The 21,946-nt window shown below is 45.6% G+C and overlaps 1 pseudogene across 1 annotated transcript in view; it reads right to left on the reverse strand.

Annotated features, from left to right (window-relative positions):
* The window catches only part of LOC309684912 (protein ELYS-like), a 186,299-nt pseudogene that overhangs the window by 153,686 nt on the left and 10,667 nt on the right, over window positions 1-21,946 (reverse strand). The window contains exons 7-11 of the transcript in view: window positions 17,163-17,291; window positions 14,941-15,059; window positions 14,672-14,853; window positions 14,249-14,310; window positions 13,183-13,311 (exon numbers count right to left, since the gene is read on the reverse strand). The product of the transcript in view is annotated as a protein ELYS-like (transcript). The remainder of the gene's footprint in view (window positions 1-13,182; window positions 13,312-14,248; window positions 14,311-14,671; window positions 14,854-14,940; window positions 15,060-17,162; window positions 17,292-21,946) is intronic.

The following is a 21,946-nucleotide window of genomic DNA, read 5'->3' on the forward strand; positions in this document are numbered from 1 at the left end:
AGGAAATAAAAGGTGGGAAAGCAACAACTGCATACACCCACTTCAATCACTTACTGCTAAATCAGTGCTCGTCAATGAGTTCTTGAAATAATTCTTTGCTGCACCCTTTCTTACTAAGCATAAGTCCAAGTATTATATCAGTTGATAACAATGATAACATCTAGTAAAAATTTTTCCTTTGGGAATGGAGCACAAAGGTTGCTCCTAGGTGGGTTTTCCTCTATTTGTTTTTTTTTTTTTTTTCTCTTCTATTTGCCCCCCCCAAAATGTCATGACAGACTCCAAGGATTCTTTGAAGAATTCTTTGGTCTTTCTTACACAAAGGAATTTCTTTTAAACTGTTATGCCCCGAAACCCTGCTGATATCATTGCTTCTGGACTACCTTCTCTCTGTATCAGGAGCACAAAGAAGTCCCTAAAAGCACCTTTCATACAACATCAAGAGTATTGGCTATTATTATGCTATTAAAAGTCAGGCAGAAAATATTGGGGGGTAGGCATTAGAGGGAAATATCTTCCCATAAAAATGCATTCTTACTCAGCATATTTGATACTTCAAAAGGCAAAATCTTTGTATCCTCCTGCTCAATTGTTAGCAGGAGCTAACTCCTTCTGAGCTGCTCTCCAGGCTCAAGGCTACGTCCTGAGAGAAGCGCAGTTTCAATACCTGACTGCGGTTACGGCAACTGTCTGTGAACAGAAATGCCGCTTTCTCCAGCTTTACCAGAGCACCCAGCACCTGGGAGAGCATTGTTTTGTCCGTTTTACCTTACCAGCCACTTGGAGGTTTAGAATCAGTTTGATGGCGAGAAAAGAAGAATTCTCTCTTGGGAAGTTGTAATAAGCTGCTCCCCGCTCCTTCACCACTCCAAGTCTCCACCCCCTCTTTTTTCCTTTTCAAGCCCCCGCTGTGCAGACAGAAAGCCAACGAGGGGGTGGCTTTGCCCACGGATTTGGGGGGAACATCTGGAAGCCACAGTCATCTCAGCATCACAGGGGAACAACTCTGACTGCGGCACGGGGCGAGCCCACAGCGGCAGGAGCCACAGCCGCCGCACAGGGCCGGAAGGACGGGGATGCCGGGCTGGGAGAGGGCGGGGGGGGGGGCACGGAGCTGCCGGGGGCCCACCACGAGCCCCACCGCCCCGGAGGGGGGGCTCTGGGCGGGCAGAGGGGCCGAGCCCAGCCCAGGGGAGGGCAGCCAGAGCCAGGGGAACCCCAGAGCAAGACCCCACCCTGCACCCGAGCCCACAGAGCAACTAACGCCGCTCCCGCCCGAGGAGAGCCGGCCGAGGCGCCGGGCGGGCTCCCGCCAAGGAGGCCCCGGGGGTCCCGCAGGCCCCAGGCGGGGGGGGGGGGGGGGGGGGGGGGGGAGAGAGGCGGAGGGGGGAGTGGGTGCCGGGGCGATGCCTGGGGGCGGCCCTGAGGCGGCGGGGCGGCTCGCTGACCTGGGAGGGGCGGCCTCTTGCGCGGCGGCGGGGCCGGGGGCGGCGAGGACGGCGACGAGGGCCCCCAGCAGCCATTGCTACACAGGCCCCGGCCGGCCCCCGGCGGAAGTGCGGCCGACCCGCGCGCCCAGCGCCGCCTCCCCATTGGCTGCCGCCGCCGAGTTCCGGCCCCTACGAGCTGGAGGGGAGGCTGAAGGGGGGGGGGAGGGGGCGGTGGATATGCGCAGGCGCGTTGCCGTCTGCGCTCTGCCTGAGGGAGCCGTTGAGGGCCGCCCAGCCCGCTTCTGCCCCTGCCCTGCGGTGGGGCCGGGCCGGCGCCGTCCCGCCTCGCCCCGCCCTCCTGTGTCTGGGGGAGGCGCTGGCCCTTCTCCGAAAGCCCCGACCGGGCGCCGGGAGGCCGAGGAGTGCCCGGAGGAGAGGAAGAGGCCTGTTTGCCCTCGGGGAGAGGCCCTCACAGAGGCCGGAGGGGGCCCCCTAGAAGCCCTCCAGAGACGGAGGGGCCTCCCAGAGAGGGTACCGTGGTTTTGATGCTGCTGGACATGGGGTCATTGTCAGCTTTGGGGATGGAGAGGCACAGCGGGCACTGCCTGATGGTTTTCCTTTCTGTCCGTCTCCTCCCCAGGCCCAGGGGTGAATATTTGGGAAGCTGAAAGAGGATAACTTCTTTAACCCAAAAGAAGTGAAGCTTGAAGCCCACATCAAGGTGCCTTCCTTTGCCTCCAGCTGCATGATAGGCAAAGGTGGCAAGACAGTAGGGGGGGGGGGGGGGGTGTGTGCATGGGTGCCCCCCCCTCTCTTTGCCCTGGGGACAGAGTTTGGCATCAGCCGTCACCCCTGCCCACCCCAGGGGGACAAATCCCGGGTGCTCAGTGGTTTCAGCGATGTCTTGATCCTCAGCCCCCATGTCCTGGTGGTGGTTCTCGTTCGTCCCAAGGAAGGGGGAGACACACAGGGTGCCTGGTGCCGTGGGGACACCGGCAGTGGAGGATTTTGGCTCTTCCACAACAAAACCCTCTTGTGGTTTGCTCCAGGTGAATGAACTGCAAAACTTAACCAGTGTGGAAGTCCTTGTGCCACAAGACCAAACCCCAGACGAGAACAAGGAGGTCATTGTTAAAATCATTGGGCATTTCTTTGCCAGTCAGGTATGGTTTGGCCGTGGCTTTACCCGATCTTCCCCGGCTGCTTTTGTCCACCGAGGAAAGGCGCGGAGTGGCTGAGCCCAGCACCACCCGAGCGTCCTGCTGCTCTTCTTTTCGGAGGTCCCTGTGTCCCCAAGAGGCACTGAAGGTGTTTCATCAGCTCCCCCAGGCTGTGCGAGTGCTGAAATTAAAGATTGGCTTGTTTGAGCTAATAATGGGTGTTTTGGATGCTGTGCAGAGCAGCACCCGGGGTGTGAATGGAATCTTCGGCGCTGGCAAAGCCACGCACATCGCACCTGGGTGCATCTTCCATAACCTTGTCTCCTGTCCACTAGAGAGGGAGGGCGGCCCCCCCAAAAAATTCAGGTGCTCTTGAGGAGCGGTGGAGGAAGCACAATTTAAAAAAACAAACAAACAAAAAAAAAACCCCAAAACCCTAACCAAACTTGAAATTAGTTACAGCTTGTCTGGAGTGAGAAGTTGCGAGCGTTGAGATGCTCGGTGGGGGGTGGAGAAGCGGTGCCCTGACCCCCACCTCTTGCTTTTCCCTTCTCCCCAAGACTGCACAGCGCAAGATGAGGGAAATGCTCCAGCAGGTGAAGCAGCAGGAGCAGAAACACGCTCCGGGAGCCCCGGCCCCGCAGCACAGCAAGGGAGGCTCCCGCCGTGCCACCCAGCACCGCCTGATGAATGTAACCCAGCCACCGGACATCCCCCACCTCCTCTGTTATAGGTTAATTTTATTTATATTCTGTTTTGAGGAACAGATTCTTTAATTTCTTGATCAACTCTGGTGCGCAGATCCACCATATGAGTTTTATGTTCAGTGTCTTGATTAGTCCAGTGTGGCCGCTGTATTATTCGAAAAGTGTACCTATCCACGATGGCATATTCTGATTTTTGTTTCCCTTCCACTACCCATGAGGAGCCATCCACAAAGAATTTTTCTCTTTCATCTAATTCTTCTTCTTCTAAATCTTCTCTTACTTTGGTCTGTAGATTTATTAACTGGAGACAGTAGTCTTTCTTTGGGCTCTCCGTATAAAAATTGGGCCGGATTTTGAATGGAAGTCATTTCCATTTCTAATCTAGGGGAGTTAATCAGAATTCTCTCATACTTCGACAACCGACTGTCAGTAAGCCATTTATCAGCTCGTTGTTGCAACACTCCCCGGATGTTATGGGGGGTATATACTTTCAGTTCACTTCCTAAGGTGACTTTTCCGACCTCCTCTATCAATAATGCGGTTGCCACTACCACTTGCAGGCAAGTGGTCCACCCCTGGCTTACAGGATCTAAGATTTTAGAATAATATCCTACAGGTTTTCTCTGCCCTGCCCATCCCTGGGTCAAAACCCCATATGTTGTTCTATTTTCTACATTGATGAAAATTTGAAAGGGTTTACGGATATCAGGTAAGTTGAGGACAGGTGCTTCTATCAATTTTCTTTTTATCTCTTCCCAACACCTCTTGTCCTCAGAGGTCTACTTTACTAGTTCATTTTTAGTTAATTTCGTTCATATAAATATTTTACTTTATTGCTCTAATCTTTTATCCATTGTTGACAGTACCCTAACAATTCTAATTGTCTTATTTGCCTTTTATTAGTAGGTATTGTTAGAGACAAGATTCCCTTTACTCTTTCGGGATTTAATTTCTAATGCCCCTTTGTAAGCCAGTGCTCTAGATATTTTACTTCTTCTGTAAACTGTAATTTAGATCTTGAAACCTTTAGGCCCTGGAGACTTAGAAAATTTAGCAACTTAATCCTTTCAGTTCTAACATTTTCTTGAGTTTTTCCAGCAATTAGTAAATCATCTACATATTGTATCAGAATCAACTCTTGAACTCAAATTCCAAAGTCTGTGGGCAGTATCCCTTTAAATTTGATATGCTATTGTAAGCAGCACACCCTCTACACAGTCAATTTTTTGCTGACAACAAATTGTAAAAAATAGGGAAACCTCTGAGGTGTGATGTAGTTTTAGGAACTGAAGAGCAGCTTTCCCAAAGTTTAAGACAAGTACCAAATAATATTGCACAGCTTAAAATACAATTGTTTACGTTCTGACTTCAGTACAGTACAGCTTAACTGTGAATGTAAGGAATTAACATTTTGCATTGTGAGCCAAATTATTTGTGGCAGAAGGTCAAACATCACATAGAAAATATAAACCTGGATGTTTTAAATGTCAACTTGTTACAGGACTTGTAAGCAAACTTTAAAAAGCTTAAAAAGCTGTTGGCCTCACTTTTGAGGGCTCCAAATACTCCTGCAAACCAACATTAATATTTCTGACCTATACAGACCGTTCAACCCACTGTTCCCTAAAAAAGCTATCAGGCAGTAAGCATATTGTGAAGTACACATGTTTATTTAACATTCCTAAAATAAGTTGTATCTACATACTACATAAATGAATGAAGTCTTAATATAAAATAGAAAACTGCATTGACAGAGGAAATCAAAGTCCATATGGAGTTACTGATCGAAGACCATTTGTTTATGAAATTTTACAGTCATTTCTATAAATGATCTCTTCCAAATTAGACGATTTTTTTCTTTTCTCCTAATCCACACCATTTGGATGACTTTACAAACAGTGGTGTTCATTATAAACTTAAAAAACAGTTACAGCATCTTCTGGCGCACAAGTGGCTGTGGAAAATGAGACAGTCTTGTTTTGTTCTTTCAGAGTGTTCTCTGCCGCGTCTGCGGTTTCTTTCTGTTTGCTTTTTGTTCCATCCACTGGACTTCCAAACGGAGAGATGAATTTGATTTCCACTGGTGGAGGTGACCAACTAACTCCAAAAAAACCCTGTTCTCTAACAGCAAGACTATGGATAAGAATTAAAAGGCAACGACTCACGAGAAACTATGGATTGGCTTCTACCTGTGGCTTCTTCCCCCCCACCCCCTCTAAAATCAACTACAAAGCTATTTAGGGGCAGTTACGTGAGAACTGAAGAAATGGCAGGAAATAAATGTAATGCAGTAACAACCCTGAGAGCAGTCTTCTACAAGAGGAAGTTCTGAAGGGGAATTAAACTACTTGGTTGGCTGCGGACATGCACACTGGGCATGTTCTTGCCAAACGATCCATTGCTCTAGCTAGTGTGCTTCCAAAAGGAGAGGTGAATCTTGTTTCCACTGGGGGAGGTGACCAAGGACCTTCTTTTCTTGTGGTTCTGCAAAGACAGAAAAGTATCAAATTGATTCTTTTATTACCAACAGTATTTAGTAGAGGAAAAGAAACCCCGTGGAGTTACAAAATCAATGCCAAGGAATTATTTATGGCCTTCTTTGTAGACAGGATCAAGGCAGAAAAGGTACATCAAGAAGCTTCCTTCTGCTGTCATTCCTTGCCAGACTGCCCCAAGCATTCTCAGTCACTATTCGCAGGAGCTTTTAGAGCCCCTCCCACCTCCCAGGTTTTAAGAGGCAACCGTCCTCAAACGGTTTTCCAGAGGGAACCGGACAACATGGCCAGAAACAAGCAGTTCTCTTTACTCGTTGTCTGACCTTCTCCTGCATTCTATAGGGAACTAAAGACCATAAGAGTGTGGTTTCATAAGGTGGAATAAGACCTTAGATAGGCAGATAGACAGACGGATAGAAGAGTGCGCCATCGTTGCAAAGAGTAGTGCCCACTTGCCCTTTTCTCTCCCATCCCTCTTCTGTTTCCATTAGAAAACTAAACCCCTAAGTGGGGAAAACGGTGCCCAGCAGACCAGCAAGCTGCACAGGCTCAGAAAGTCAGAGCAGAACTGTAGAGCCAAGTGAGGAAGAGGCAGTTCGGTGGCTAAAAGCTGAATCGCTAGCACGACAAAGGAATGCAAGTAAGTGCTCAAAAAGAATTTCATACTTGCTGGCTTGCTTCATTTTTGATTTTGCAGCTCTCCCTCTCTTGAGTTTTGGCTTTCCTACAGACTCTCGGGAGTTGGTATCCTCCTCCTCTTGAGTTGGAAGCTCCTGTGTCAAGGCAACAAAAACATTACTCGTGCACAAGTTCTTACACTTCTACAGAACACAAATGAATGTTTCTTTCATGAAGAAGTCATGACAGAGTGATTCCCAAAAGCATGACAGTTTCTCTCCACAAAAACAAACCTTCCCTCTCAAATTCTCCTACCATCCTACAAGCTGAAAGTCTGCAATTAAGAGGTAGCTCACCAAGTAAGTTTAAAGAAAGCTACTCTGCCTTTTGTTAAAGGCAAAGCAACGCTTCCTAATTCTTGACTTACACAGATTCAACGGTGATTTTTGTCGCTAGTTTCCATGAAGGAAAAAAATAATCAAATCATTTAGCTGATTAATTTCAAGCTCTCTTTCGATATACTTTCATGGAAAAAGGCAAGGCCTTTTCTAAGTATGATTTGAAAAAGCGGTACAGAGCAAAAATCAAGAACGTGAGACAACCAGAGGTTTGCTTACTGGTTCTTTCACAATTCGGGAAATGCTAGACACATTTTTTTCCCTTGACCTCAAAAGAGGGGGCAAAAAGACAGGTTGGGAAGACAAGTCCGGGTCTAAATCCTGAAGCTGCCCAGGATGGTCTGCTTCCCCAGCTAAGAGAGGTTGGTCACTAGGCTGCGCCTCTTCATCCCTGACTGTATTTTCAGCAAATTGTACCTTAAGGTTTTTCCGTTTTCTTGCACTTCTTCTGGGAGTGACTGCCGTTTTTATCTCATGAGCAGTGTCAATCTGGCCCATTCCTTGACACGGAGATGCTCCCAGTGCTGCACTATCTTCAATCCCCTGAAGTTAAAAAAGGTCCGTTAAGGCAATATTCATTACCAAACAGACTAACTTCAAGTCGAGCTAGATGAAACCGAGGACAGTGAAATGCTGCTTTTCCTTTCAGATCACCACTGGGTGTAAAAAGTTAAGACACGTACAAGGTACTCTCTGCTACAGATAACAGTTCATGTGTTGAAGGGATAGAAGAGAGCATTCAGTGCTCCACTTCTGGTGTTCCTCTTCACGAGTAACGATTTGTCCCCACTCGTGGACAAAGTGAGCGGCTTTACAATACAAGCTGCATACACAACTGCCAGTAATCATCCCATTGCAGTACCTTCTGGACCGATTACTAACCCACACGGAGTGACCGACTCTGCACCTAATGGGGCAAAATGTCCCCAACGTCTGAAGTTTCAGTCATGAGAGGTGTGACCGCAACACTGCGCCAAACTGGCCAGGTATCACATTCGGCATCTCGACACTGCGCTTTCAGGAATCACTTGGATTACACGAGACAACACGTATATTTTAACTACCTCCACCTCGTGCTTTCTAGTTCCCTGTACTGAGCAATTCTTCTTTCCTTCTAGATCCTCAGATCTGACGATCCTGAGTGAGATACTCAGGCTTTTATGGTGAGAACAAAAGTAGTATCTGTGACTTATTTCCAGTGACTCCGATGCTCAAGAGAATTTAACCCCTGTGTAAGCACCTTTGCCCAGCCCTCTACGTTATCGTGCTAGCCAACGATGGCAGAAGGAAGAAGCCCCTCTGCAGCAGTCTCCATAGAACCGGCTCGTTTTCTTGCCTCCTGCCTTGTCCAAAGTTGCCAAAGCATCCTATAATAGCAACACACCATGCTTCACAACTAAACTCAAGACATACTAGTCTGCCATAAGCTTTCCTTTCATGCTTACAAATCTACAAACAAGAGAGCAGTGACTACTTTGTCCTCAATTCAGTGAAGGCAGACGAGCCAAAAGCAGGTGTTTACATCTAAATCAGGACAAAACAGTTATAACGAAAGCAGAAAAACCTTCCCCGTACTGCCACACGAATGACTGCAGAAGCTTTGTGACCGTCTCATGTACCCGCTGCCTTCTTCCCATCACAAATTTCCCATCTACACCATAAGGGATTTACGTATTCCCAAGTCTGTAACCCTCTTCTCTACAGTGTCATCCTAAATCTCAAAGCCGAGACAGCTAAATAAGTGACTGCCCATTTAACTTCATCTCAAATGTGGGACACTGAAAAGCACTTTCTCTTACTTAAGACCGATCTATTTGTGGTACGCCTTCCCTTCAGTTTGCATTTCACTCCTAACTGTTACTAACGATTCATGGTGGATGTCTTCTGAAGAACTCATCAGCGCCAGCAGAAGTGAAAACAATGGGGAAGAACCTGGGACAACTGGAGAATCACTAGTTCTAATTTTCAGTCCATGTGAACAACCTTTCAAAATTCATATTTTACAAAGTTCAGATGGTAAAAAATGTAGTTTAAGAAAAAAAAAAAAGACTTTTAAGTAGCTTGAAGTATCTTGATGCTGAAATTAACTCATTACGGGGAATTCTGTTTATGTTAATAAGGAACAGAGAGTAAATGATCTCAGCACCTAAATCATTCCGACAATGAGTTTGGTTCCCACAGCATTTTGTCATTTGGTAAACGGCCCCCAGTATCGAAAAGCTGCACTCCCCAACTTTTTGTGTTGTCTTTAACAATTAAACGACTTCTTTTATTAAGTCAACTAAGAAACTTTTAAGTTCTAACAAACCAAACGAATGTATGGTTATTTTAAAAAATAGTTTAGGCACTTTTGTTTTTCCTACTACAGCCCTCAAAGGCCCCAGTCTTGACGGGTTCTATTCGGTGTTAGAGGTCCACAAAACGCATAGGAGAAAAACAGAACTGCCCTTATGTAATGAGGCTTTAACTTGCGTTCACCAGCTAAAGAAACTGAGACCGTTTTGGGTGCCTTCCAATTGTCAGTAAGACAGGACTGTCCTCCATTTGCAAAGAGTTTTTCTGTTTTGTCAAAAATGGGAACATAGCTGACTTACATTAATTTCCTCAGTTTTAGGAAAATTGTTAGAAACAGTTATTTCTTCCTGCGGAAAAGGAATATTTCCTTCAACTTCAGCTGCTTCCTGCCTACATTCTTGGGGAAATCCATACACTTCTCCTCAAGGCGATTTCCTGAATGAGTACTGACCACATGCCAGTGTTAACTCACTTTCTTCCATGCAATATAAAGAAGTGTATTTCCCAAAGCTATGGGACAATGGGCACACGGCAATTTAATTAGAGCTAAGCTTCCCCTCTTCAAGACTGGTCCTAACGCGCTGCTTCCAAAAGGACTGTATATGCAATACTCACGTGCACACTGAAAATATTCCACAAGGTGAACGCAACAGTGTTTCCGTTAAATTCTTTGGTGGTTTCATTTCACACCAAGTTTACCGGCGTCTGGTGTGGTCGGTTGTTGTTGCTGGCTTTTTTAAAATACAAACCTTAACCACAGGAGGAGTCTCAGGTACATTCAGCTCTGATGCTCCCGCAAATTTCTTGTGTGAGATGGGACCACACATATTTGATCCAAAGGGGCTGGATGCCACAGATGAAGTAGGTGGTCTGCATGGGAACTGCCAGCTACGAGTCTGCACGGGAGAACACGAAGGAACGGGACGGCCCACCAAATCCAGCAATCTGGAAGATTCACAATTTAAAAGATGAAAAGTAATAAATAAATGGGGGGAAAAAAATCACGCTGCGGTCAAGAAATCTGACACGACACATAACAAAAACATTCCAGGAACAAGAAATACAGGTGGACCCTCCCTGTTCAGGTGATGTATCAGGCCCAAGAACAAGCTACAGGCATCTTCTAGTTTCTCAAGTATTTTGGTACATCTCATGCTTAATTTCCCAAACCACTGCCACTGAGGAGAGAGGAATCCCTTGCAAATTGCGCAAGTCAGGTCAGTCTCACGCCAGAAGAAATATCATCTACATTGCAACACTGGCACCACTTCACATTCTCCCCTCACTTGTGTGCCCAAGTTGACCTTTTCTTTCACAGAGACAAAGCAGAATGCAAGCACTTGGAAAACACAGAAAGTCTACACACACACATCCATCCATCCATCCACATATGAGAAGCAACACCTTTTGGAAAAATTCATGCTAGATCCACTATTCCTGGAACATTTTTGTGAAGATTTTGTAATTGGTGTCCCAGCAAACGCATCGCACAACTCTGCATCACGGGGAGTTGATGTTGTGGCTGGCGGTTCTGTAGCTCTAGGACTAGAATTACAAGGAAAATGTAACTGACTCCCATTCCCCTGAAGTCCACACATACCAGAATTCAAGTTTATTTGACCGTGCCACCCGTAGGAAAATCATCGGACAACCGCAAGCCTCTTTCCTGCTCATTAGAATTCTGCTTAAGTTGATGTAAAAAAGACAGAAACGAAGCAGCAACTGGGCAGGAAGCGGTAAAAGATTACTATTCGATCCCACGAGCAAGTCTATCAAAATCTGTACAACGGTACCTTAGTGGTAATCAAAGTTTTTGTGTCAGCCATCTTAAATTCTGTAAACACATTCACCATAATGGCAATGTGGTATGTATGTGTGTGTGTATATATTCATATATCTAAATGTATTTGCATAAGTGAGATTTTCATAGCAGAACTCTCTCTCTAAATACTCCTTATGAAGGACAGTTTCTCAAGTGTTCTATATTGTACGTGCAAAAAAGCCAAAGTTTTGTGCAGGTGCACCTTCCCTCCAAAACACTCACATAATGCAAATGGATTTTTCTCTCTCTCTCCACACATGTAGCTCAAGACTGTGACAAAAGGCTGCTTACCCATCGCGTTGGGAGAAACTGGGTTTCTGCTCATTTCCTTCCCAGAATTTTCTGATATTGGCCAATACGTGACTGAGGAAATTTTCTCTTTTACACACATTTCCCACATGAGCTTGTTTCGTTATTGTTGATAATGGCTTTGGTCTTGATTCTGTAAAGCAAGAAGGGAAACATATCAGCCTTGTGTAATCAAAGTGACAGTGAGTTGTCCACTATATTCCCTCTCCTAAAAGTTACCTTCTCTTAATACCAATGAAGGCAAACGGTAAGGCTTGGCTCTCTCAACAGCCCGCTTCCTTTCAATTCGAGGAAGGATCTTGCCAGATTGGGCTACTGCAGAACTTCTGGCAACTTTAGAAAAAAAGAGAACAAAAAAGAAATGAATCAAAAATTTCAAACTCAAAAAATATGTCACCTTAAAAGAAGGCAAGAAGTATTACCTTCAGATGTCCAACGTTTAATGCATCCTCTCAGAAGTTCTGCAGAACCTGTCTGGACAGCAGCTGACAATACTGCTTCCACCTGCTCCTCCTAAACATAACAGACAGAATAAAATGAGAATCTTACCTACTTTCAGCACCTGAACCATCAACGGTGAATGTTTGTTTCTAGCTGTATACTCAGTCAGACATCACAAAGTCAATTCGGAGACATGCGAGTCATTCCACACTCTTTGTCTTAATTTGAGCCACAGGCTGGACTGCTCCTTGGTCTGAGGAGCACAGTAACTTTTCCTCTGACATTTCAACTTACTGAAGGCTAATTCTGATCTTTAGATCCATGCCTCTGCAGTACAGGCTTCATGCACTGACTTCCAATTAGCTCTTTTCTGTAACATCCTCTGCCACTCCCCATTACGCATTCCGTGCGTGTAAGGTTGCCATCAGGAGTGCAGGAAGGGTGAAAGGTTCCTCCACAAACTTTTACTTTGCTCTTTTGGGGGTTTTGTTTAGTTGGGTTTTTTTAAAGACATTCAAAAGCATTTTCCCTTCTAGGCAAAATCGTTACATTCCAAGGGATTTCTACACAGTGGAACACACATGTGATATTTCCATCTTTTTCTGAAAACTGGTTGCAGGCAAGGAAACACACCAAATGCTATTCACAGTGGCAAACAAAACTGCAAACCAAGCTTCTCGACCCTACTGCTGCAATTTGTCTCACTAACATTCCAAAGGAATCCCTGCTCAAATGCATAACAAGTCTCTGAACGGCACAGTCACAATCCAGCAAAGGCTATTAAAAAATAGACGGGCTGTTCATCACAAAGACTCCATCTCTCATGAAGCTCTTCAGATGAGAGAGAACGGTCGGTGCCAAAGGAAAACCTGTGACAGAGGGGGTGAAGTCACTATGGCGAGATAAAGCAGACAGAAGGCAGTGAGCGTCATGAGATAAAGGTGATGACAGTGTTGCAGCAACAAGAGGGCAGTCTAAGAGGAGTACGTTGGGCTACTGTAGCACGAGGCAAAGGCCGCAGAGGTGAAGATCTGCTTTCACCTGACACCAGTAATCCTTTACCACAGCTCTCTTCCTTGGAAGCAAACGGTCGTGTGTAGTGCAGCAAGCTGACGTTTGCAACAGCTCGCATCCCAGCGAGACACCCCCATCGTCAGCTACTGCACTAAACTTCATGCTTCGAGAAACCGATGGGGATGAAGGTTGCTCTGAGGGAAAGAGGCTTGATGTTGCGCGTGACCAGCACTGAGCGCACGCTTCCTTGTGCGTGTCTGTGGCCCAGAATTAAGAGACGGGTCTCTAAAGACAAATCTCTTAGGGCTGTTCCCAGTCAAACTCCATAGTTTGCGGCTAAGCATACTATTTCTTCTGCTAACTCCAGCCAACACTCGTATTTCAGGGCAACTGGCAAATAATACGAAAACCACGTTATCATGTCTTGTAGCCTCTCCAGCCCCGCCAAACCAGAGGGCTGTATCTCCCCCTTGATCCCCTCATATGCGCTCACCTGGCTCAAACTGGATGGCTGGACATCGACAAGTCTTGGAGACAGCAAGCCAGCTACCAGACACCTGTGGTAGCTCTCACCAATGGCTTCAGTCATTGAAGGGACAGATTTCTTCAAAAAATTCAGGGTCTGAAACATCAATCCAAAACTACTGATAAAGGCCGCATTGTTAGTCGGTCACTAAGGGCCTGGGTAACCGCTAAGAGAAATTATAGAAACGTCCCCTTAAACTGTCAGAAAGCCTGCATCAGGAATGTGCTTTGGCTTAGCCATCTGAGTAAGCATTACTATGCCGAGTCTTAAAGACGGCAGCCAAACTAACAGTTACAGTTTATTTTAAAAATCCTGTGAAAGAAAAGAGCAGCCCTTGCAATGATTAAGTATTTTCTAGCTTCTCTCTCGATACACACGCCTTTCTTTTTCCCTGACCACTGACACAAAATGCATTCTATAGCAGCTAAACTAACACACAACTGTAAACCACGCTTTGGAAGATCCTTTCGATGCTTGTTTGTGCAGAAGCTGATCCATGTTGGAAATATTTAGCGAGCTGAAACTTAAGTCAACATTATGTGTCACAATCTGGGCAGTGGCTCGGAAGTTGCAATTGGGCCAAGTTTGGGAGAAAAAAAGTTTCCGTTCTTCTCAAACAGTTAAGTAATTTCTCATTTTCTCCATTCTGGCTCCCTTTTTTCAAGTTAATCGGGGATAAAAACTCTAACTCAAGACTATGCAGGCAGTTTGACCGATGGCTCGTAAAGAAGTAACAGTTTTCCCCGACTTCCACAACATTTCTGTTCTTGCTCCTAGAGCAACATTGCATTCCTTTCTAGACATCCAATCCCTGATCATGCTTCCACAGGAGACCGTGGTGGTTTTACAGTCCCAAGAGCGGACCTAAAGCATGAGCATTTGCATAAATCTGGTGACAGGCTACAATTGCAATTACGCGTGTGGATGGGCAGGAGGAGCATAAAATGGTCTCGGACACTGAAAGCAGTGCAACAGAAAGCTTAGAAAATGTCCACCTCGTGACATTCTCAACAGAGACAGAATAAAAGGTCACCTCCTTCTGGAAGCTGGTGCAAGTCATGTGAACAACTCCGGAGTTCAGCAAGCACGTGCCATCTGCAGAAACAACAAACGTTTGACAACCTTCCAGACTCTCTCAGTTATGTTATGACCAGTTTACATTGTTTACATAGCAGTATCTGGAAAGATAGAACTGAGTACTTTGAGCTTCAGTTCCAAGTCATTTCCTTCTATAACCAGCACCACTTCACAGGCTATGTCACAAAAGCAGCAAAACTCCACAGACTGCCAGATATATTTCACAATAGGAAATACCTCGTTAGTACAACGTCATCAGAGTTGGGTTGGGGGTGTGGGGGGTTGGGTTTGGTTTTTGTGTGACAGACAATGAACAAGAGAACCGAGAAATAGCATCTCATTTTAAGCTTATCGCTCTTAAAAGCACTGAAATACCTACCAAAAGTACAGGCACTCGGATTAAAAAACTGCTCCGGTGGTGGATAAAAAGGAGGAACTTCCCGACGTAGACTGTGCTCATGTACCAGAATATCCAAAAGGAGCTCGGGAGAAGTCATGCTTGTCACAGTCTCCAGTGACCACAAAGCAAAATAGGGGCAATCATGAAGGAACTCTTCTGGCCTTAAAGAAAACAAGGGCGTCAGCTAAACGCCGACATTCAAATGAATTATTTGCAGGGATATTGAAAGCAACTTAATAAAAATCTACCTTAGCGAGTCTGGCATTTGAGCATGATACCAGCTGTTAATGTCAAATACGCCCAAATAAGTAGATGGTTTGCCTTGACCGTATGTTTGCACTTGCCAACTGAAGACTGCTACACTGACGTCAGGATATATTACTGTAAAAGAGAAGACATTGTTTTATTTGCAGAAAATAGGGTAGATCCGATATTTTTAAAACACCACTTTCGATTTTGGCTTAATTTTGTTCTATCACTCATGAAACACAACACTTACTAAGAGTAGTGAAAAAAATTACAGAGCAGCAAACATCTCTGCGACAGGTTTCAGTCATACTGCCCCTTTTGCTTGTTCAAATTGCATCCGTTCTAAGCAAAGTCAAATACACAATTATTAGCTAATTAAGTTCTCCGTACATGAAGAGCTGATCAAGACGTTTAGCTAGATGAACAGTTTAGCAAAAAAAGCATGCTAGGAACACATACATTGCGACTTTTAGAAAGCATACAAATAATTGTCGTATATGCTTGTCTCACACAGCTGGCATTATTCATTTCCAGCTTTGACTCAATGACGAGTTTTAAGAATAGCTCCTTTCCATGCATATTCCGAACGAAAGACCACAATTATCACACCAAATAAACAAAGAAACCCTGACAAACCAGAAATTGGAATAGAGATTTTAACATAAACTATTCACAACATTCACACCTCCACACTTACACACACAACACCAGTTCTCTTAATCCAAAGGCATTTCAGATGAAGACCCTTAAGATCAAAGCCCCTTAAGATCGTTGAGTCCAACCATTAACCTAACAGCGACAGGTCTCTTACATACCTCCAGGGATGGTGACTCAACCATTTCCCTGGGCAGCCTGTTCCAACGCTTTACAACCTTTCCCGTGAAGAATTTGTTTCTAATACTCATTCTAAACCAGACCTGGCACAACTTGAGCTCATTTCCTCTCATCCTGTTACTTGGGACAAGAGACTGACCCCCACCTCACTACAGCCTCCTTTCAGGTAGCTGAAGAGAGCAAGAAGCTCTCCCCTCAGCCTTCTTTTCTGCAGGCTAAACAACCCCGGTTCCCTCAGCCGCTCATCGCAAGACTTGTGCTCTACACCTCTCACCAGCTTCATTGCCCTTCTTTGGACATGCTCCAGCACCTCAAGGTCTTTCTTCCAGGGAGGGGCCCAAAACTGAACACGGTCTTCAAGCTGTGGCCTCACCAGTGCCGAGTACAGCAGGACAATCCCTTCCCGACTCCTGCCGCTCACACTATTTCTAAGACATGCCAGGATGCTATTGCTCTTCTTGGCCACCTGGGCACACTGTCGGCTCCTATTCAGATGCCTGTCGACCAGCACCCCCAGGTCCTTTTCCACCAGGCAGCTTTCCAGCCACTCTTAGAATCATAGAGGAGCGACACCCGGGCACTTGACCCGACCTGGCCAACAAGTCAATTTCATACAACGAACATCACATTCGATATCAATTAGAAACTTTGCTGTGAAGTGCTCTCTCTCCCCTCGATGGCTGTGATCCTGAGAACTTCTTCCCCAAGCTTGTACTGTTGCATGAGGTTGTTATGACACAAGCGTAGGATCTGGCACTTGGCCTTTGTTGGACCTCAGACCATTGGCCTCAGTCCAGCCAGCCAGCCTGTCCACATCCCTCTGTGGAGCCTTCCTACCCTCAAGCGGATCAAGGCTCCCACTCAGCTTGGTGTCCTCTGAAAAATTCTTGAGGGTGCGCTCCATTCCTCTGTCCAGATCATTAATAAAGGTAGGTATTAAAGACATCAGGCCCCAGTACTGAGCCCTGGGGAACACCACCTGTGAGGGACTACCATCTGGAAGTAGACACGCAAACAGGTTTGAACAGGGCAAAAAGAGATTCAGATAACATTCCAAAGCAGTGGAGAGAATGATCTTATTGTTCAAAGGTGACAGCTGAAGGAATAAAATGCCTGACCAGCAGTATACAGATGACCCCACCATACATCGCTAGAGCATGTCAGCAAGCGTGAAAACTCACCTAGTTTTTACCTTAAAGAAGTCTCACATAACTTAAGCACACGGTTTGTCTTTTTCAATAATCCCAACAATCCAGTCTGTACAGATATTTAAGGCTTTCAGACCCTGTGGCCAGAACAGCATCCATTGCTTACATTCCAAACCCACGTATTTTAAAATAATCAAACACAGGCATCAGAACAAACCTTCAATAATGCTATCCTCTCTGTCAACAGGGCTGAGAAATTTTTCTACGGTCTGACAGCTGAGTAGTTTAATACTGCTGATCTGCCCTCTCAAGGGAAAGACTCCTCCCATGAGATCTAAAGTGTACCTCTCGTCACAGTTTTTCAAACCCTGGGGAAACAACAGAAGAGACAAAGGGTCATTTTGAGATAAAAACATACATTATAGCTAAATATGAAAGACACTCTATATCTCATATAATAAGCATATTTTACCGTGTATATTGTAACAAATAAGCTCATGGGAAATAAATAGAAACTACAAATGACATGCAAGAGAATTCAGTGTCAAACCCCAACAGCTAAGTTTGGCGGTACAGACCAGGCACGTTTTCAAACTCTAGCATTTCCCTAACATCATTCAGATCTAAATGTGTTTTGCAGACTTCCTTGCAATGTCAATGTTTCTTTATAAACCTAAATATATATCTACAAAGAGATATCTGAAATAACGCAGCAGGCATGCACACAAAGCTCTTTCCTCCGTGTCTTGGTCACAGAACTGATGAAGTCAGAGAAGTCACGCCATCGCAGCAGCTAAAGCTCTGTCGAGAGGTATGATCTAGAGGCACATCGCCAGAGTGAACGCACATCCCTCGCTGGGAACTACGAGAACTTCTTACTGATGAACAATCTTCTTTCAAACCACGTATGCTCCTGCCACCTCCTCTTCTCATCTTGTCAGAGACTGATTAATGGGTGAATTGGGTGAAATGGGTGAATGGCCCTCAGGTCCTTCACCGAGCACAGCCAACAGCAAAAGGGGAAAACAGAGAGGACATGGGATGCACGTGGCCAAGGCATTTAGGATCACAAAGCACTACAGAGTAAGCAAACTGCTTTGAGATACACTGAAACCCCGGCAGGATTGTGTTCAACCCCTGATGCCACCAGTTGCTAAGTAAGCATTAACTAAAATGAACCGTCTTTCCAAACACAGCATTGCTTCAAACTGTCTGCTGTACGGTGCAAGACTGGGCGTACTGTGGACACCAAACAAAAAAACAACAAAAATCCACCACCACCAAACAAAAGCCAACCCAGAAACGGATCACACCACGTTCTACCCAAGTTTCCTAAAACTTTCCTAAATTAGCATGAAACAACACATTCCCATACGATCTCATAACATACATCTAATTCACCTGAGAAGAGGCAAGCTTTCTCTTCATAGTTCCAGGAAATGTTTCAAATAAATATCAAGGCTGTCTAAAACCAGTAATAATTACAAAAAATTATGGTTTTCATTCCTAAAAAAAATAACAGACATGCAGAGGAGATGAGGAAAATGAAAACCATCTCTTTGAAAAACTGATGTGAAGCATAGGCAAAGAGCCTCATTTTTGGTACAGAATGAATGATCACTACACCCAATTTTAATAAAAGATGTTGTCCTGAACGAGACATCCACCACTCCAAAAGACAGTTTCATCAGGTAAAGTACTAAAACTCCAGAAACCTGTCAGAGACTAATTTTAAGAGCTAGAAATTTAGACTTTCGTTCATATATGAAGAGCCAGTCCTCCACAAAGAGGGCGCAGAGGGAAAGGGCAAAATAATACCAAAACAATTCCTGCCTAAGACAACTTCTGAAGCAAAGCAGTCTATTTGAAACTTCCCACACTGGGGCAAGCAAATCCCACTTAAGGAACTCCATTGTATGGAAGTGATGAAGGAGGGACTTTATCGACCAGTAAAACAGGAAGAGAGTTTTCAAATGAGATGCACTGGTCACACTCCAATATGGAAGTAGACGCTTTTCTGCCAGTGAGGATGGAAAGAAACTTGTCTCAGACAGCCGTGTAGGCAGACAGTCATGTGGTACCGACCAAGCTGTGATTCCAAGGAAGTGTTCTGGGACTAAAAGTGCCCACGGTAGAGTACAGATCCTGGCCTAATGCACCTTTTGGGGTTTGTCCTGTTGAGAATATGCAAGACAAAGGATCAAAATAGGAGGAAAGGCTTGCTCTGAATTAAGATTACTTTCCCCTCAAAAAGGTTTTGGAAGACTTCCAAGCATACTACTGAATAGAATTCTACATTACACAGATGCGCCCTATATCTGTTACATACCAGATATAATGATACCTCACCTGCATTTTAAACGCACCACCTTTGGAGCCAGCTTGTACATTTCTGTATTCTCTTCTGAACGAGTCATCCCACTGTTTACTGTATTTACATATTTTGCTGGCTCTGAGAGTGGATTCAATAGGTAACCCAGCCAAAGAGAAGAACAAGTTATCTTTACAGCTACAAGGTTTCAGGATCATCAACACGTAAGAGACGCTGTAGGTACATTTCATGTGAAGTCCAGCTGACAGAGCTCAAAAGGAAACCAAGAAACTAAACCCAAAGATCAGCAAAGAAGAAACAGGTATAGATGACCGTCTTTGGAGAAAGGGAGACAGAGGGAAGCTTATTCAAGTCTGCAGGTTGGTTAAACAAAGCTATTCGAGGCCCTGTCTTTTCTTCCTACATGCCCTCAATTTGCTGTTTAAGAATAATTTTATTTGTAAAAGCTGCTTCCTCTTCAAGAATTACAGAATCACAGAATCACAGAATTATCAGAGTTGGAAGGGACCTCTAGAGATCATCTAGTCCAACTCTCCTGCTAAAGCAGGATTGCCTAGAGCACATTTCTCAGGACTGCATCCAGGCGGGTCTTGAAAATCTCCAGGGAAGGGGACTCCACAACCTCCCTGGGCAGCCTGTTCCAGTGCTCTGTCACCCGAACCGTAAAGAACTGTTTCCGTGTATTTGAACGGAACTTCCTGTGTTCTAACTTGTGCCCATTGCCCCTCGTCCTGTCACTTGGAACCAATGAAAAGAGCCTGGCTCCATCCTTCTTCAACCCACCCTTTAGATACTTGTATGCCATAATCAGGTCTCCCCTCAGCCTTCTCTTCTCCAGGCTAAAGAGTCCCAGCTCTCTCAGCCTTTCCTCATAAGGGAGGTGCTCCAAGCCCTTAATCATCTTAGTTGCCCTTCGCTGGACTCGCTCCAGCAGTTCCCTGTCCCTCTTGAACTGGGGAGCCCAAAACTGGACACAGTATTCCAGTTGTGGCCTCACCAGTGCCGAGTAGAGGGGGAGAATGACCTCCCTCGACCTACTGGCCACACTCTTCCCTATGCAGCCCAGGATTCCATTGGCCTTTTTGGCGACAAGGGCACATTGCTGGGCCATGGATAATTTACTGTCTACCACAACCCCCAGATCCTTCTCCTCCAAGCTATCTCCCAGCAGGTAAGCCCCTAACCTGTACTGGTGCCTAGCATTCTTCCTCCCCAGGTGCAGGACCTTGCACTTGGTTTTGTTGAACCTCATTAGGTTCTTCTCTGCCCAGCTCTCCAGCCTGTCCAGGTCACGCTGGATGGCAGCACAGCCCTCTGGGGTGTCAGCCACCCCACCCAGTTTGGTATCATCAGCAAACTTGCTGAGGATACACTCTGTCCCCTCATCCAGGTCATTAATGAATATATTAAACAAAATAGGACCGAGTATTGACCCCTGGGGGACACCACTGGTTACAGGCCTCCAACTAGACTCTGTGCCGCTGATCACAACCCTCTGAGTCCTGTCCCGCAGCCAACTCTCAATCCACCTCACTGTCACCTCATCTAGCCCATACTTCCTCAGCTTCCTAATAAGGATGTCATGGGAGACAGTGTCAAAAGCCTTGCTAAAGTCAAGGTAGATGACATCCACGACTTTCCCCTCATCCAGCCAACCAGTTATAACATCATAGAAAGCTATCAGATTGGTCAAGCACGATTTACCCTTGGTAAATCCATGTTGACCACTTCCAATAACTTCCTGTTCCTCAACGTGATTGGAGATGACATCCAGAATGAGTCGCTCCAATACCTTCCCAGGGACAGAGGTGAGACTAACCGGTCTGTAGTTCCCTGGGTCCTCCTTCTTGCCTTTTTTGAAGATTGGAGTGATGTCGGCCTTCCTCCAGTCCTCAGGCACCTCTCCTGTTCTCCATGACCGTTCAAAGACGATGGAGAGTGGTCTAGCAATAACATCCGCCAGCTCTCTCAGCACTCGCGGATGCATGCCATCAGGGCCCATGGACTTATGAATGTCCAGCTTGGCCAAGTGGTCTCTGACCCGGTCCTCCTCAACTGAGGGAAAATCTTCCACTCTCCAGACCTCCCCTTTTGCCTTCAGAGGGTGGGATTCATGAGGGACAGCTTTAGCAGTGAAGACCGAAGAAAAGAAGGCATTCAGTAACTCTGCCTTCTCTGCGTCCTCCACCACTAGGGCACCTGTCTCGTTCACCAGCGGGCCTACATTTTCCCTAGTCTTCCTTTTTCTATTGATATATTCAAAGAACCTTTTCTTATTGTCTTTGACTGCAGTGGCCAAGCTGAGTTCTGATTGAGCTTTGGCCCTTCTCATTTTCCCCCTACATAGCATTGTTATATCTTGATAATCCTCATAAGTTGCCAACCCCCTTTTCCAGAGAATGTAAACTTTTCTTTTTTTCCTGAGGTCCAGCCAAAGTTCTCTATTTAGCCAGGCTGGTCGTCTTCCCCGTCTGCTCGTTTTTCGAGACAAGGGGATGGCCTTCTCCTGAGCTTTTAAGAGCACCTGCTTGAAGTATGCCCAGCCTTCCTGGGCACCTTTGCTCTTCAAAACTGCCTCCCAAGGGACACTCTCGACCATGCTCCTAAACAGGCTAAAGTCTGCCCTTCGGAAATCCAAGGTGGCAGTTCTGCTGGCTCCCCGCCTTACGTGATCAAGAATTGAAAATTCTA

The sequence above is a fragment of the Vanellus vanellus genome (assembly GCF_965231255.1).
Source record: "Vanellus vanellus genome assembly, contig: HAP1_SCAFFOLD_40, whole genome shotgun sequence".
Classification (NCBI taxonomy): Eukaryota; Metazoa; Chordata; class Aves; order Charadriiformes; family Charadriidae; genus Vanellus; species Vanellus vanellus.